This window comes from Lepisma saccharinum, chromosome 3 (assembly GCF_977018435.1).
Source record: "Lepisma saccharinum chromosome 3, izLepSacc3.1, whole genome shotgun sequence".
Lineage (NCBI taxonomy): Eukaryota > Metazoa > Arthropoda > Insecta > Zygentoma > Lepismatidae > Lepisma > Lepisma saccharinum.
Genome location: NC_139231.1, coordinates 105,581,048 through 105,598,046, shown reverse-complemented (window position 1 = coordinate 105,598,046; position 16,999 = coordinate 105,581,048). Strand labels below are relative to the sequence as shown.

The 16,999-nt window shown below is 38.2% G+C and overlaps 1 non-coding gene across 1 annotated transcript; it reads left to right on the top strand.

Moving 5' to 3' along the window:
- Positions 1-10,327: 10,327 nt before the first annotated feature.
- Positions 10,328-10,401, top strand: TRNAN-GUU (transfer RNA asparagine (anticodon GUU)). Its single transcript has one exon. It is a non-coding gene; the product is annotated as a tRNA-Asn (tRNA).
- Positions 10,402-16,999: the final 6,598 nt, after the last annotated feature.

Here is a 16,999-nt window from a genome sequence, read left to right as displayed (position 1 = left end):
TTCAACAACACAATTGTGTTGTGTTATGAAAGAAGAATCGAATGAATTAAGTAAATACTAATGGTTGCATAATACCTACGCTTTTATGAACTACGTAAAAAAAATGTAATACATTTTTGTACTTACTCGCCATTTTTGTACTTACTTAGGATCCTATTTCACATAGTGGGACTACAGGCTAAAGAACTTGCGCAGAACCGCGTCAGCTGTGCATCGTACTCGCGCATGGAGGGGAGGGTTAGAGTGGAACAAGGTTTCTTATAGCCCGAGGGGAAGATGCGCGAAGGCTTTTGCCCGAAGGTTCTTTTTTTGTAAGTAGTTGCTCTGTAGAAAGGTAGATGCCTGCCTGCATCATTGCAGACAATGTTACGGAAACCATTTTGCAAAATATTGTGTGCAATAATTAGAATTGTTTTATTGTTGGAAAAACATTCGTTTGACACTCGACAAACAAATAGAAACCTCCTTTATTAATCAATGATATCTTGGATTACAGTGACCTCAGTATTGTTTCATATTAAGTTGCATGGAGGAAAATTTTGTATGCTTATTACATTATGACTGTGGTACGAAACCAACTATATAAGGGGCCTCCTTTAACAACCATCCCCGCTACGCGAGGTCTGTGGGGCGCTTATCGTCGCCACCATCGCCTGAAGTAGAAATTGCTACCTGTGGGATGTTTGATCGAGCCTTGGGGTTAGCGTGGGCCATGGTTTTACATGGTCACAATGAGACAACTGAGAGGATGCTTTGAGAAAATTTTGCTAGCTGCGGGATATCATCTTCCTCACCCCCCCCCCCCGTCACTTCGAGCACTTTCCGCAACTGAGCAGAAGCCTACAAAACTGAAACATCAGGGTTTTCCTGCAGCTCATGCTGATTTCTGTCAGTCACAGAATGGCTTAAGATTAAAAAATAAAATTAGGAGAACCTTCTCCACAGCAGAAGAGTTGATATAATTCTTTGGTCATAAAATTAGATTGTGCCTGAGCTATTTTAACAGACAACATCTGTTACAAATACAGTGTAATTAATATAAGAAAATAAGTGTAATATAATTTGAGAGATTGTCAATCGATTTTATTCTATTGCAACTTTCTGTTACTTGTCATTTTCTTGAACCTATAAACACAAGGTGCCTCCTTACAACACCGACAACTTTCACAGTGTAGAAAGTCGAATTCTTGTTTCGATGCTCAAGCCAGCGAAAGATGCCATCTCTTATCCTTAATATATGCAATCCCATGGATAGCTTCGTGGTTATCATTGTCATTTATTTTTACTGCCGCTTCAAATGCTAAATACAATATCTCTGGAAACGGTATCATGGCAGCATATGTCCTGTCACGGTGATCGCTTACCTATTCCTCTATATAATGCATTTATCACAGTATACAAATTTGTTTCTTATCGTATTTGATGCGTTTGCATAACGTGTAAGATTTATAAGTGATATTTACAGCACACAAGATGCCTAGTATAATCCATTTCGTACTGGAAATTTTATCGCTTTCCAACAGAAATAAGTGCCAGTGGAAACGTGATTATTTTGTAATCTGGTTATATGTAGGAAAGAAAATACAGTTTTTCGTGAATCGGCAGCGTCGAAATGAGCAAAAACAAGGATAAATTTCATTTTAAGTAGGCTGGACCTAAAGTGGAATCCGAACCATTGTTCAATGTGCCTCCACTGGGAGTCGAATTTGGTCACAATTTAGTGACTAGGCTTTCAATGAGGCCCCAAAACGGGCAAATCGTCATTGAGAAGAGTTGCTCATCTTCATGTTGTGTACATCCTGTGAACGTTTATTGGTGATGTACGGGGACATCATATTATGTATATACGCTCCCTCTGCGTGTGTGTGTGTGTGCACGCATATGTTTACACTTACAGCATGTGCTGTATCTCTCCCATAAAAGAAATATATTCTGGATCAGCCTATGTGAATTTCTTTTTAGTTTTCTTTTAAATTCCACTTTATGCACAGATAGGCTAATCGGAACTGCGCCTACAGTTTAAAATGGAACCTTAACCTAACCACTAAAGATAGAAATTCGGACTATTGATGCTATTTAATAACGAATCCGACCCTGTTTTGGAAAACACATACCTGTCGATGATGGTACACGGTCGCTCCACACTAGCTCGCACTAATCGAAGCGTCCTCCCTGTCTCAACACTATCCAATCAAGCACTGACTATTCTCCCCCGACTTCTCGCCTATAGCATTCTCCGTCCTTGCGGAAGTCAGGGGCCAAACACCTTCTCATCTGCTGACTTAACATTGTATACGCAGGTAGCGAGCTAGTGCAGGTGGTCATGCACCACACCACTATGTACCTCCACCGGGTATTGAACCCGGGACCCCTTGATTACAAGGCGACGACATTACCACTACGCCATCCGCCTATGTGGTTTCGCTGATAGTTACAGTAGTGTTACAAGGAAGTCTACACTTACCTTGAATTATGTCACACACACAAACACACTTAAATAAAATAGTACTGAGTCAAATAAATTTACAAATTTCACGATTAATAATATTTATTATTCAGAGATGATAGCAAATTATTTCATTGAACGAGTTACATGCAGTGACGGCTTGTGAGTTAAATTTGTTTGTTGTGGATGGTCTACCATGCAATTGCTTGTTTCATATTACCAGCAGACATAACAGACGAACTCAAACATCAAAACAAAAATCTTGAAAAGCCGCTGTACTCACCCCTTCTTAAAAATAGATATTATATGATAGGTAAAAGAAGGGATGTTCGCCATGCTGGGAATTTCGTCGTACTTGTGGTTTTTGTAATCGTAGATAAAAACTATTGTTTGGAAACACTCACTGATGCCTATAAAAATCAAGTAACATATGCCTTGTTTCCACTGATATCTGCAGTGTGCTGAGCGAACTAGCAAGCAAGCAGTACAGTTTGGAATGCGCAGTTGCGTCTACACAGAAGACAAAGAAAGGTGCCGAATTTCAATGCTACGTTGGAAATTGTCATTTCGTGGCGAAAAAAATATTTTTATTCCTTTTAATTATTGATATCGTAACCCAGGGGTGCCTATACCCGCAAGGTCCATGACGCGCTCCCCCCAAAAGGTAGAACATTTGCCCCCCCCCCCCGTTTATGACGAATCACTCAAATTATTTTGTCAGACAAAATTTGCGGAAAAATATAACCACGAATTTTTGTCTTGGGGGGGGGGTAAGTACAAGGATAAATGTGCCAATAATAATAATAGTAATAATGACATTCTTCTTCTTCTTATTATTATTATTATTATTACTAGTAATAGTAAAGCATTTGTTTTGAAGAAACTATTTGAAATATTTTTTCAACACTGCCCATTTCACATTAGCTAATAATGGAAAACAAGCACACAAACTGTATTTTTGAATGGCAGAAAATGAATGATAAATGCATTCCGAAGATATATGTGTAACTTTCATGTACAACATATGTTTTACACAATATGCAACATGGAGCGAAATAAAATAAGAAAATACATATGCAACAAGCTAACACTAAATTGTGTACGTATTCAAAGCTTATTCAATACAAATATACAATACATATTATTCAAATACATTACATTACAGAAAGCAACTAAATTGCGAGCGAAGCGAGCAAGAAAATTTTTAGATCCAATTTTTACAATTGAAAACAATATTGATTTAATGGGGCGCAAATAATTTCACTGGACGCCATGGCATTCTCTCTTTTACAACTCATTCGGCGCCCGTGGTCGGCTCCCGCTGCCCCTAGCTACAGCTCTGAACTTGACGAAAACGAGAAAAGCAGATAATGCGAGCGAAGCAAGCAAGACAATTTTACAAAATTGTATTTTTATTTGCATAAAATTTGAAATCGAAGGGTGTAATTGCTCCTCTGTGCCCCACTGCTGGTGCCCTTGGCCATCAATGTTTGTCCCCCCCTTGCCCCCCCTAGAATTGACTTCTCAAAGGTTGGGGGAGAGGGCAATGTCCCCCTGCACCCCTGTGGTTGCGTCACTGTATCTTATCGTACCTAATTAATTAATCGTATTAATCAAATTACATATTTTTGGTTATGGTATGTTAATCCAATAATTTTGGGACTATATTTTATAATTAAAAAAATCTCTCCATAGAAAGGATCGATATGGAATACAACTTTAAATCTTTCATCTTTAAGTGAAAATCAAAAGATTTTCTTTAGGGGGTAGAGGAGCGTATCGTACCCAAGGTATTGGGCAAGAAGTATAAAGTCTTAGCATAGCAGGTATCAGAGAAAGGAATGCTGAATAAGTAATCAGGCAAAGGTCGGGTGATTGACTTGGAAGGCGTATGTGGCATGAGTATTGGAATTGTCAGGAGGTGTGATCAGTTGGCGAGAATAGGAGAGAGAGTAAGGTCTGCGGATTGTGAGAGAGGAGCAAAGTGGAGAACGATTATTGGACGATGGTATGTGATAGATTCGATGTCTGACAGGGAGGTCAGACAAGTGATAGTTGAGAGGACAAGCTAGGAACAATCTCCATATATTTGTAAGGCAAGTAATATCCTTTCATTAACCAATCCATATCGATTCAGTCATGGAGAGTATAAAACCCATATCTAATCTAAGCTAATTTCTATCGCCATTCCTTTAAAAGGTAACCTCTTGCATTTGTCACATTTAGGCCAAGCGAGTGATAACCATCTAAGAGATGAATGAGGAATAGCTACGTCACCCAATTAAATCTAGAGGTTCTTGGTTCGATCCCAAACGCAGCATGGGAGTTGCGTTACGGTATAATACAGACATATTTGAGCAATATATATTTACTTTAGGCTCACTGCCATTGTTAGTCAACCTTATTCTGCACAGTTTGTTTGCTCGACTAACCTTGTATTGATGCGAATACCACGCCCCCCTACATCGAAACCAATTCTAAAGGCATAAGAGGTGGTGTTTCATTTCAACCCTATCGCCGCGATTACCCACAGGTAGGTAGAAAAACTGTACATAATAACCAAATCTAAAAATAAATAACAAGTCAATCAAACGATACGATCCCCCCATTTTTGTGTGAAGATATATAGAATTGGTATAAAATAAGATATATAGAATTGGTATAAAATTCTGTCCCCCCAAAAATTCCCATGACGCAGACACGTCATGAACCCCCCCCCCCCTCTGTGGGCACCCCTGTCGCAAACTCAAACCGTAAGAATGTCGTGAAAAGATTTACTTTGGAAAGCGTGCATGTACAAGTAAACATAAGTTGTTTTCTTTCGGCTATGGATTTGCTGGTAAATTCGCCAGAGCAACAGCCAATAACCAATGCAAGTTCTGCTTCTTCTGGAGAACAATGCCCATTGACAGACTCTCCAAATTAGTTTGTATCGTTTCTTTCTAAGCAGTTTTGTACTGTCATTTGTAGGTCTTTTACACTTTGTTGTCTGAGTTATTGGCAAGAACTTGGTATTTCATACACTTGAACTGACGATAAAATGATAAATAAGTGTGGCGAATTTCCCAGCATGTGGCGGGAATTTCGCCAATTTTTTGTATTTTAGTATTTTAATATTACGTCATAAGTATAAGTAACATAGTGTTTATGTTATATTCCTCATAATCCACAATGAATACTTTTTGTATCGTATAAATTTTGTCCTTCTCCCTCAATTCGTTTAGAAGGAAAAAAATGAAAAGCATTTTGGTGGCGATCTTCCCCTCCTTTACCCTATTACTTTCTAGCTTAGAATTCTTGAAACGTTACATTTTCACTATGTTTGTCCTACATCTTTCACTACCCCACTTCCGTGGCACAGCGCACTACGACGCCAGGGGTTCCAGGTTCGAATCAGAGCCTGGGCATATATCGGGTGTCCCACTTAAAAGTGGCACGACTCACTGACTGCTTTTCATACTAGAAGAATTGGTTTTTCATATGTAAATAATGCAGAGTTTTAAGACATGTGTCATCATATAATTACATTTTCACATCTTATGTTAGGTTAGGTACACTTACTGTGTAAAACTGTCTGGTTTATAACAAATGCTGAAAGTGCCATCCACCAGCACCCAGGCATCGCTGCGCTCGCAGTACAATGTTCTGAGAAACACGTCGTAATTCTTCAGGGGAGATGTTATTTATCTCGTTTGTGATGTTCTCTTTCAGTTGGTCTATCGTATGAGGGTTATTAGCGTACACTTTTCCTTTCAGAGCTCCCCATAAATAAAAATCACAAGATGTTAAGTCCGGCGATCGCGGAGGCCAAAGGTTTTTGCTGACAAGCCTGTTTTCGGGAAACACTTCACTTATACGGGTCATACTCTGGTTGGAGGTGTGGGCAGTGGCACCATCTTGTTGAAAGACCCCGTGTCTTTTTTCATTTTCTGTTAACTGTGCATAGAACGACTCAAATATCTGCAGATATCTTTCGCTGTTGATAGTCTCTTCAAAGAAAATTGGTCTGGTAATGCGTGTTCCAGACACTGCACACTTCTCTGGGTGAAGAGGTTCCTCATGCACGACGTGTGGGTTATCCTGTGACCAAAATCTACAATTCTGTGAGTTGATGTAACCAGAAAGATGAAACCAAGCTTCATCTGTCATGAAGAAGAGCATAGGATCCAAGTAACCATCAGCAATCGAAGATAACATCCAGTTGCAATAAGTAACTCGTTTAGCTTTGTCTGGTTCTTTCAATTCATGCACTACGGTCACACGAAATGGTCGGAAATGGAGCTCTTTTAGTACACGATGGCATGTTGTGCGGGATACACCAACTTGTTGAGATAATCTTCGTATCGATTTCTTGGGGCTTCTCAATATGTTACTGCGAATTCTGTCCATTACCGGGGTCTTCACTGTGGGACGCTTCTTCTTCAAAACATTACTAACGGATCCTGTAGTCCTCCATTTGTTATACATCTTTTGAATTGCATTGGTTGTGGGAGGCTTCATACCTTGGTTGTGGGAGGCTTCATACCGACGTATTTCGCTACAAACATTTCTTTAGTCTCTTTAATGGACCCTGTCCTTATGTAAAATTCAACAATATCTATCCGGTGTTCAATTGCAAACTGCACCATTTCTCCGCAAACTTTTCCACAACAATCTCCGCAAACAATCACTTTTAAACTGTCGAACGCAACTCAACAATTACGTGTGACTTCAAGTAATGTGATATTTCAGTGTAGGCAACTACATTAATCTGATTCCACCCATTTATTTGTGAACGCCAGAATGAATGTTAGGCGTACCACTTTTAAGTGGGACATCCAGTACTATATGTTCTTTTTGAGCGTCCCTTCATAAATTTCATCATATCATCACCCATCCTCGTCGTCACGATTAGCCAGAGGTGTCAGAAATGCGGCGCTAAAGAACAAAAAATCAAACCGAAAATTGAATACATCTTTCACTCCCTCCCTAGACCCTATTACATCACTATTACCAAAAGATAGACACGGGAAACAAAAATTGAACAGTTCAAATTAGACAGGAACACATGCAAGAAACACTTCCAATCACATTTAGCGCCTTTAATACATAACAGTTCAAAATGTCCCAACCACTGGTGCAAGCAAGGGGGAGCTGATGGGGCTACAGCCCTCCCGAAATTTTGAGAAAATCAAAATGTTCAATTGAAAATCAGTGGAGAACTTGAAAAAACGAGAGGTGTAAATGTAACCCCCATAAAAATTACCCACTGTTACAATTTTTGCCCGAGTTCCAAATATGCGAAATATTTTGTGTATCCCCCCCCCCCCAGAACGAATTTCATTACAATTTAAGCTCCATTCAGGAAAAAAAACCATGCTTACGCCAATTCAAGATACCGAAAATCGAAAAGTCATTTCCCGACATATTATCTGGAAGGGAAATATTTTCGCAATTACATTACGTAATAACATGCATCCTTTTAAATCGCCAAATCAATAAGTATCATTGTTTCGATGGTAGAACAATATAAGATATAATTGTAAAGATCAGTGAGAATTCCGGGGCGGAAGGTGCTCTATATTTTTCACAGAAATGGAGTAAAGCAGGGTCTCAGGGAGACAGGTGGTCCCACCCCTTCTTGCTACGGGGCTGTCGACCTTTCCAGACGCTTATGCCGACCCACGTATTCACGTTCCGCCTCTCATGAGATCCATCTGATCCCCCCCCCCCCCCATCCTACTGGCCCCGCCAAAGATATTCTACAGATAAATAATACTGCTCACATTCAGAAAGTATGAGAAGAGATAGGAAAAAATAATAACTTTTGTTTCGAGATAATAATGCTAATTCACAACTTAGTGCAAAGCGTCTTCCTGGCTACATCCACGGTAACAGTGGCGCAGGAACGTTTTTCATTTAGGGGGGGTACAAAGTTCGAGCTACACACACACACATGCGCATGGATATATATATATATATATATATATATATATATATATATGTGTGTGTGTGTGTGTGTGTGTGTGTGTGTGTGTGGAGGGAGCATCGGAAATACCATTTTAGAAAAGCAAACATGTGTTTCCTGTTTTATAATACAAAATTCGCATAAATAATTTTTATTTAGGCTGTATATTTATTTAGAACTTTATATAATCAAAATATGTGACTTATCTGTCAATAATCAGGTAGGTATCCGCTTTATATAACTGAATAACTCGCATAGTTATGTAAATTCGGGGCGAAACCGGGAATCCGAAACTTGTATCGGCACCATGTTTATTTTCAACATAATTTATATGGGTAGGTTTAACTATACTTTTCCGAACATCCCCTAACAAAATTTAAAAAAAAATCGGCGAAATCTCTCAGAAAAACTGGAGAAATTAGCTTCTGAATACAACATATGACATACGCCGATGGGAGTATTTCAGTCTGTCGTTTCATTGTATTGCGTTTCCTTATTCCAAGTTGGTTGTGTAGGATCATAGAAATATCTGCAAGTAATTTATTTGTTAAAATTACATGACATTTTCAGTGCCTCACTCACTTATGCATAAAATGAGGAAGATATTAATTCTGCTTATAATGACGGAATATGAAGAGCATTAATTTATCGCTCGGAAATAGAAAAAATCCACAATTACATTTTTTGTGACAATCGTATGAAGGAGATAAAAAAAAGAAAAAGAGAAGAACATTTTGATCAAGAGTGACTTGAAATGTGAACATTTGTCATTAAATAGTTAGTTATTTCTTATAGTTTAGTTTTATGGAAGTTAGAAAACAACATTTAATGGTCTCTCTTTTGTCCTTGGTGTCTGTGATGCGTCAATCCCATTTGATTTTGTCCATTATTGGTAGGTGCAGAAAATCGACAAAGCCTAACGACTTTCTGGCATTTGGGAATTGCATTACGTAATTGTGCAGTTAGATCATCGAAATACCATATCCCTAAATTGTCAGGATTAGGCAGACGACTTGATAAAAAAAATTGCCCTGATTTCTTAATATTTTTCTGTTAAAAATGAGCTCAGAACAGAACAGAACAAGCTTTCTCATTTACACATTCAGATGTAAAATTTATTTCCTGAAACTTATTGTACAAAAATTTCATTTTCAAACTTTACCGTATAGTTTCGATAAAATGTAACTAATATTTTACAGTGGAAGTTAGTTTCTGAAAGTTTCATTTGAAAAATTCGGAAGTGAAGCTCAGCGCTATTCTTCTGAAGCTTATTTACATCTTATCTTCCAATCCATTACTTCTTTAGAATTGTGTATCCACGTACACAGAGAAGCTGAAGATTAATTTCCTAAAACCAAACTTTATCATAATCAACCATTTTACTCATTTTCATGTAAAATTTTCCCAGAGTGCAGTTCACGTGAACTAACTGGTACGACAAATGTACAATAGGTTTACAGTGGTTATAATTCTCTTCGAAAAGATGATAATGTTTGTAAACAAAATAACATTTTGTGTTCGGTTAGATACTAAAAAAGAATTTCTTTGAACAGCAGCACCTTACTCCTGTTAGATTACACGAGGGGGTACTGTACCCCTTCAATAATTAGGGGGTACATTGTACCCCTGTACCCCCCCCCCCCCGTTCCTGCGTCACTTCGCTTTTACATTAAAGAATTTGTACTTGCTGCTGTTATGTCGATGTTGGATGTGATGTGTCACGTCACATAAACCACTTGTTAAGATCCTAAAACGGTTGACTTCCTTGGGTTTTACGCACCATATGCATAGACAAATACAATAATAGTTACTTAACTTTGGAATTTTGAGTTTTTATTTCAAGCGGTCACTTGAAACATGTGCAAAATAAATATGACCAAAGAATTTAACTTCCTTATGAAGTATTACGCTGTATGAAGAACCACAGCGTACCCGCCTCCGTGGCGCAATCGGCTAGCGCGTTCGGCTGTTAACCGAAAGGTTGGTGGTTCGAGCCCACCCGGGGGCGTCTCTTTTTTTCAATCTAGTTTGCTTCGGTAGGATGATTACTTTTCTTGTAAGAAGATATAATTGTTTCTATATTAATTTTCATATTTAATAGGGAGATCGTTCGATGCGGGACGGCGTAGGTTCGAATCCGGCTCTGGTCGGAATTTATTCGGCCTACGTATATAGGGCCGAGTGAGTGAGCGTAATCCGGCCACGGAGACCTACTATAACGGCTGGGGATACGTCGGGCTGACCCCCCGACTATTCCAATACTGGTTGAAGATCTCCACGCTTAGAGGTGACGAAAGAAAGCGTGGGAGGGAGACCGGCAGTCGGTAGGTATGCCTAGGCCCTTCATGGGCTGTTGCGCGACGGATTACGTAATGATAGACCTCTGTGAGATTTTCAAGATGTGAGCTGTTACCCTCAGGGTTTTTGGCTTGTTGAAAATGCCTAGATTTTTTCGATTTCTGTAGAGAAGTTTTATTTTCATAGAATCCAATCTATTAATGTTGAGGGAGTTTATTCTAATTTATTACTATTTCATTAACATGTTTTTAGATTTACGTTGAGAGTTTCTAGCTACGCGTAAATGTTTAGATCAACCCAAGAGTAGATGTTTGTGACAAACCATTTCTATGAAGCTGCTACAAACAAATTATTGTCCGCCAAAATTAGTTTATGTTCAGCAAATTTAATGAAATTGGAGATTGAATCTTCTAGGATCGTATTCTTTGGAATTTCGCCGAAGACTATGGATTTCAGAAATTCTTGTTAAAGCAAGAACAGAGAACAGACCTTACTGCAGTGGCGGACATTTCATAGTTTGGCTAACGTGGTGGGTTGCAAAAATGAAGGTAATGTGTGCTAAGATGGGTATAAGTGGCGACTCTTTCAATGAAATACTGAATATAATGCTTAAAATAATGTCATCTCCAACACAGTGCCGCAACACAAAATTGCGTTCAGGTAGGCGAAATAATATCGGATGGAGTCTGTTTATATGGACTTTACTGCTAATAAATTTAATGAACATTTAACTATCTTAAAATGCCTGTTCTTTGTATCTGAAATTTTATCATAGGATATTCGGATTCCCTACATGGACACCTGGAAGGGGCTCCCCTGGAAAATGAAGGTCCACCTAAAAAGTATATTTTTCATTACAGTCATTTTTGTTAATTATTATAAGGATGTTGGAGGAACATGATAATTTCAGACTGAAGCAGTGTTTTTTTGAGGGGCATCACTATTATGGGGGAAAATATGCCTCCTTTCCCCCCCCCCCCTTCCGCCTGGAAAAAATGACCTTCCTTGTCCCTCCTGCGGACGTCCATGTTGACTACCTTAGATGTGGAAGGAGGGAGGAGATTGTCCTGGGGGCCGAGACAAAAGAAAAAAATGTTAGAAGCAAATGTAGTGGAGAACCGTGAAAGTATTGGCGCCATGTTAAATTAATCGTATTGTAAGTTTACAAAGAAACAGATCTAAACATTTGCTTTCTCGCACCTCTCGCAGTAGGCTACTGCAATTTATTGAAATTGTCAAAGGTTATACATATTACCTAAAAATACTTTTTCAATGCTATTTGTTTGTTATGATGTAATATGCGAGTTTCCGAATAATAACTGTTAGTCTGGGACGTTTAGAAAATCGGAAACGGCTGGAGTAGGGATCTAGGGATTTCGCGTTTTGATGAAGTGATTATGAATGTATGCTGTAGCTAAGCAAGATTTAAAAAAAATCTCGGTAGTATTCAATAATAAGCTATTGGGGTTGTATTGCGTTTATAGGAGTCGAATCATTTTTACACAGTTGTTCTTAGAATTGCTTTTGTATTAGAATTCCCTGTATGCTGTAGTAATTGATTCAATATAATTACTCACTCTGTTTTCAGCAAAATGAGAAGCAGGAATTGAATTTAAATGTAAATGAAAGAACATAGCAATGGACAGTTTGCAGAGAAAATACACTTGCGTGCAAAGAAATAGACCCACCTCACACTTTTGACATAAAATGTTTACTTGTTCTTACTTATCAGAATAAAAGCAATGTTAATACATTTAAGTTCACTTTAAGCGTTATTAAATGACCTTTCAAACAATATACTTCATACTTCTTTTATGGTCTTATTTTATTATTTTTATTCTTATTTCTTTGCACGCAAGTGTAGTTTTTTAGCAGACAAAATTGATGTAAATTTTTCTATAGATCTCGTATATAGGTTCGGACATTTGGTGTTTGTGTCTCTATAAAAAAATATGGAATGGCGTGAATTAAGATAAAACATTTACCTCAAGAAAAGGAAAACACCGAATTCATTTCAGGGGACGCCAAAGTCTATTCTCGCCCTGGGCATAAAACATTCTAGCTACAGCTCTTGAAATGATGTAAGTATTGGATGCATTTTTATTTAGCTTAGAGAATTGAAAAATCTAAGTTCACGACTTTTATTGAAAATTTTCTAGATCTATATGCTGATGGCATATATTACTTGTAACTGTTTTCTGTAATTCAGGTACGAGTGACAGTTGCTTTTTGAAGAATTCTAAATGTAACTAGCTACTTGTAGAAGTAAGTAGCTGTAACTATAACAAGAGTTATATTTTTGCAACGGGAGTAACGTTATCAAGAGTTATTTTTTGCAGTTACTTTACGACACTGAAATTGTTAACTTGAAAATTTTAACGTGGAGGAAGAGCTAAATTTGGCAACTATTTCCAACTATGTGTCCTCTCTGGATGCTTAGGTGAAAGGATTCTTGTCTTCATACATTTATTTAATTACAATTAATGATCAATTATTGATTATCATTTGTTAGCAAGAAAATTTCCAGTAGAATGTAACTGTAAAAGTCTAGTAGCAGTAACGTAACAGGGTTGCTTTATGAAATGTCTAACTGTAACTCAGTTACTTTTAAGCAAATAACTGTAACTCTAACTCAGTTACTTTTAAAAGATAACTTCACGAACACTGATATTAATAACAGAGAATTTATAGTTTCAAACATTCATAGTATTTCCTTCTATAGTTTTCCATAGAAGCAAATTAATACTAGGGCGTACAGAGAAGGGAGTTCAAACTTCCGAAATTTCTTATACATTGTAGTACCAAAAATAAAACATTATTAAGTCACTTTAATTTCTTTTATATCGCAATATTTAAATCAGATTGCTATCAATTTCTTGTCTACAGAATGAATGGAATTGTTATGTGAACAGTCATCAGAAGCAAGGGGCGCAATCCCCACCCCCTCAAAATTTTCAAGTTCAATAAAATTTACAAGTTAAGGATATTTTTGTTAACTTTCTTCGACCCGAGGAACAAAGTAATAGCGTAATTTTTATGATTTTGCAAATGTGCCTGGTTCAGTCTCTGGGTTCTCGGCCTGTGTATAGGACCGGTGGCAACCCACCATCGTGAGGAAATTGGGGAGCTACGAGTGAGTATCGTAACCAGGTTTGGAAAATCTATAACGGTTCGACGTGCTGACCCCACGTCACCTCATTACCGGTTGAAGGTCTCCACGCCTCTATAATAGGTAGAATTCTGGGAGGGAGACTGGCAGTCGGGAGATAGGCCAAGCAGTAGCGGCTCGTGGCTTTTTTCGGATGCAGAAAGAAGTTATGGTAAACCGAGGAAGGTTTGAAAAATACGTTCAGTTAGTGTCACATGTATCGCTTGTACTATCCATTGCATTTAGAATGTTAGTTGCAGACCCATGCACAAGGTAGGACAAGGGGTCCTTGCCCCCCTTGAACTATGAAATATATGTGAACCTATAAAAACCTACGAAAATAGCATTGACGATATTTTAGATATTACAAGAATTTCGATTATGTACCTGTCCCTGTAGTTGTGGTAATTGAGGATAATAAAAAGTGCTCCTTCAACTCTGAAATTATGCTATAAATGCTTCTAAATTGTGCTAGGGTTTATTTTTAATTATTTTCGGATAACTGTAGTTTTAAGTTCAATCATGCATTTACGTATGTGTTGCTTATTATTCACTACAGTTATGTAATATTGTAAAGCTTCCCACAAATTTGTGTGCAATGGATCAATAAACGAAATGGGTTTAGCGAAGAATTTGAAACAGTTTGAGGAAATTGTTTTGTTTACCACCAACCTTCTACCAATTTCGTGCCATACAATTTCCTCACGAACAAAATCGGGCAGTACAAAGGAAAGATAGAGGATGGATTAGAGGCGAAACCACGAATTTTTGTTTGGGGGTGCAAGTACCAGGATAAACGTACCAATGATGATGATAATAATAATAATTTTAATAATAATAACGCTAATATTAATACTAATAATGTTATTATTATAACATTATTAATTTGCCTCATTTTGCTTCACTTTTGTGCCACTTTTGGCTAATTTACGAAAATAGGGATGACATGATATGATGAATAGACACTCACAAGCCGGGATTCGAACCCGGAACCAACATTATTATTATTATTATTGTTAGTAGTAGTAGTAGTAGTAGTAGTAGTAGTAGTAGTAGTAGTAGTAGTATCAAAGACGTTATTATCCTCGTAAATTATGCAAAAAGGGGGTTAGAAGTTGGTGCTAAGGCATTTTGTGTTCGAACAAACGATTTGAATTATTTTTTTAACACGTTCAATTTCACATTAATAATGGAAAACAAGCACACAAACTATTTTTGAAAGACAGAAAATGCTTGATAAATGCATTCCAAATATAATTAACATGTATAACTTTCATGCATGATATGTTTGACACATATGCACCATGGGGGGACGTGGACACAAAATTGTGTCCGTATTCAAAGTTTCTTTAATACATATCATATACAACATATATTATTTAAATACATTACACAACCAATTCATCCATCTCACAATAAACCAACAGCAAAAATTGCATAAATTGTCTCTCAAATGTGCACGCTCCCTTTCCTCCAAACAATTGTTCATGCATTTAAGACAAAAATCAATTAAGAGAAGTTTTATTTCTCTGTCTGGGAATTGACAATGCATTACAGAAAACAATGACCCATTGCGAGCGAAGCGAGGAAGAAAAATTTTGGATCCAATTTTTTTCCAGGTTGAAATCAACATCGTCGCCTTGTGATCAAGGGGTCCCGGGTTCGATACCCGGTGGAGGCACATGGCACAGTGGTTCGGATCCCACTTTAAACTGTAGGTCCAGTCCCGATTAGCCTTTCTGTGCGTAAAGTGTACTTAAAACCACAAATCAATCAATCAATTTTACAACTTATTTTCATTTAAATCGTTCGGCGCCCAGGACCGACTCCCGCCGCCCCTTAACTACGCTTCTGAACTTGATAAGGAACTTGATAAGGAACTTGATAAGATCAAGAAAATAAGGCACTGCGAGCGAGGCGAGCAATAAAACTTTACAAATAGTGTTCTATTTGCATAAAGTTTGAAGTTGTAAGCGGTAATTGCCCCCTGCAGGTCAGGCACGTATCCAGAAATTCTTTTCGGGTGGGCTAAACATATTTTTTTTTTTACAGGGGTATAGATAGAACCTCGGAAGGTTTAAGGTCGATGGTGGCGATTCAGTTCCAAAACGGTGTGTGTGTGGGGGGGGGGAGGGGGCAAGAAAAATTTACTTTCTCTTGGCCAAAAATGGAGAGCAGCTGTCTCCTAAATCTGCCACTGTTTAAGCTGCTGTTTTTTTCTTTCTTTCAGAACGTGATATCAGGACATTTTTTTTATCACTCGACTCCTCTGTTGCAATGTACGAACGTTGTGTTTGTGCCGAAACGATCTCAGTATGTGTATGTGTCCGTTTCACGAAGCTGTTATGCAATGGACAATCCATTCGAATGTTTTGATTTGATTTGATTTACTTCATTTTACTTCGCGTTTTGTGCCTCTTGCCTAATTTGCGAAAATGGGGATGAGTAATGAAATGGTGAAATTGATGAATGGACATTCACAAACAACCATTCCCGAGCGGGATTCGAACCCGGGACTCTTGGTGTCGCAGCGCAATGTGCTTACCACTCAGCCACAGGGTTCGGCCCATTCGAATGTGTTCTCCCAGGTTTGGATATGATCCTTTATGGTGTTGTCGCCTGCCTTCGAAACGTAACCTTAACAAAAATACTAATTTTCCATCCTTGTGAATCTTCAAGATTTAGGAAGAATTCAGACCGAAGGCACACACACGTCGTTTGCAATGAGTGACCCAATCAACAGAAACTTTTCACACCGTAGCGGCACGACAGGCTGCACACGCCTGTGTTCGATTTGTGAAATCCTCAAGCGACACGTATAGCTTGTAGCTTCGGTGTGAAACCTGGTGGGTCAATCTCATTGTCACCTTGAAACGGCAGCTCGTGTTGACCACAGAAGAAAAATATCTTGTCAACCGGTGGAAATGTCCCTTAGTTTTATTCTATCTCCTTTTTCTGTGCTTGTTAATTAAACAGGCAACATCTTACGGTTGGGCATACACAAGAGATGTGCTATGCAGAAATGTTAGCGGAAAATGCAGGCTCCACCAGGCATACTGTGCCATTGCTCTACAGCGACAGCAAAAGATCAAGCGAAGCCAAGGGTGACTCGGTAGCTCACTTGGTAGAACAAAGAATGGCACGGTATATGTCAGACTCA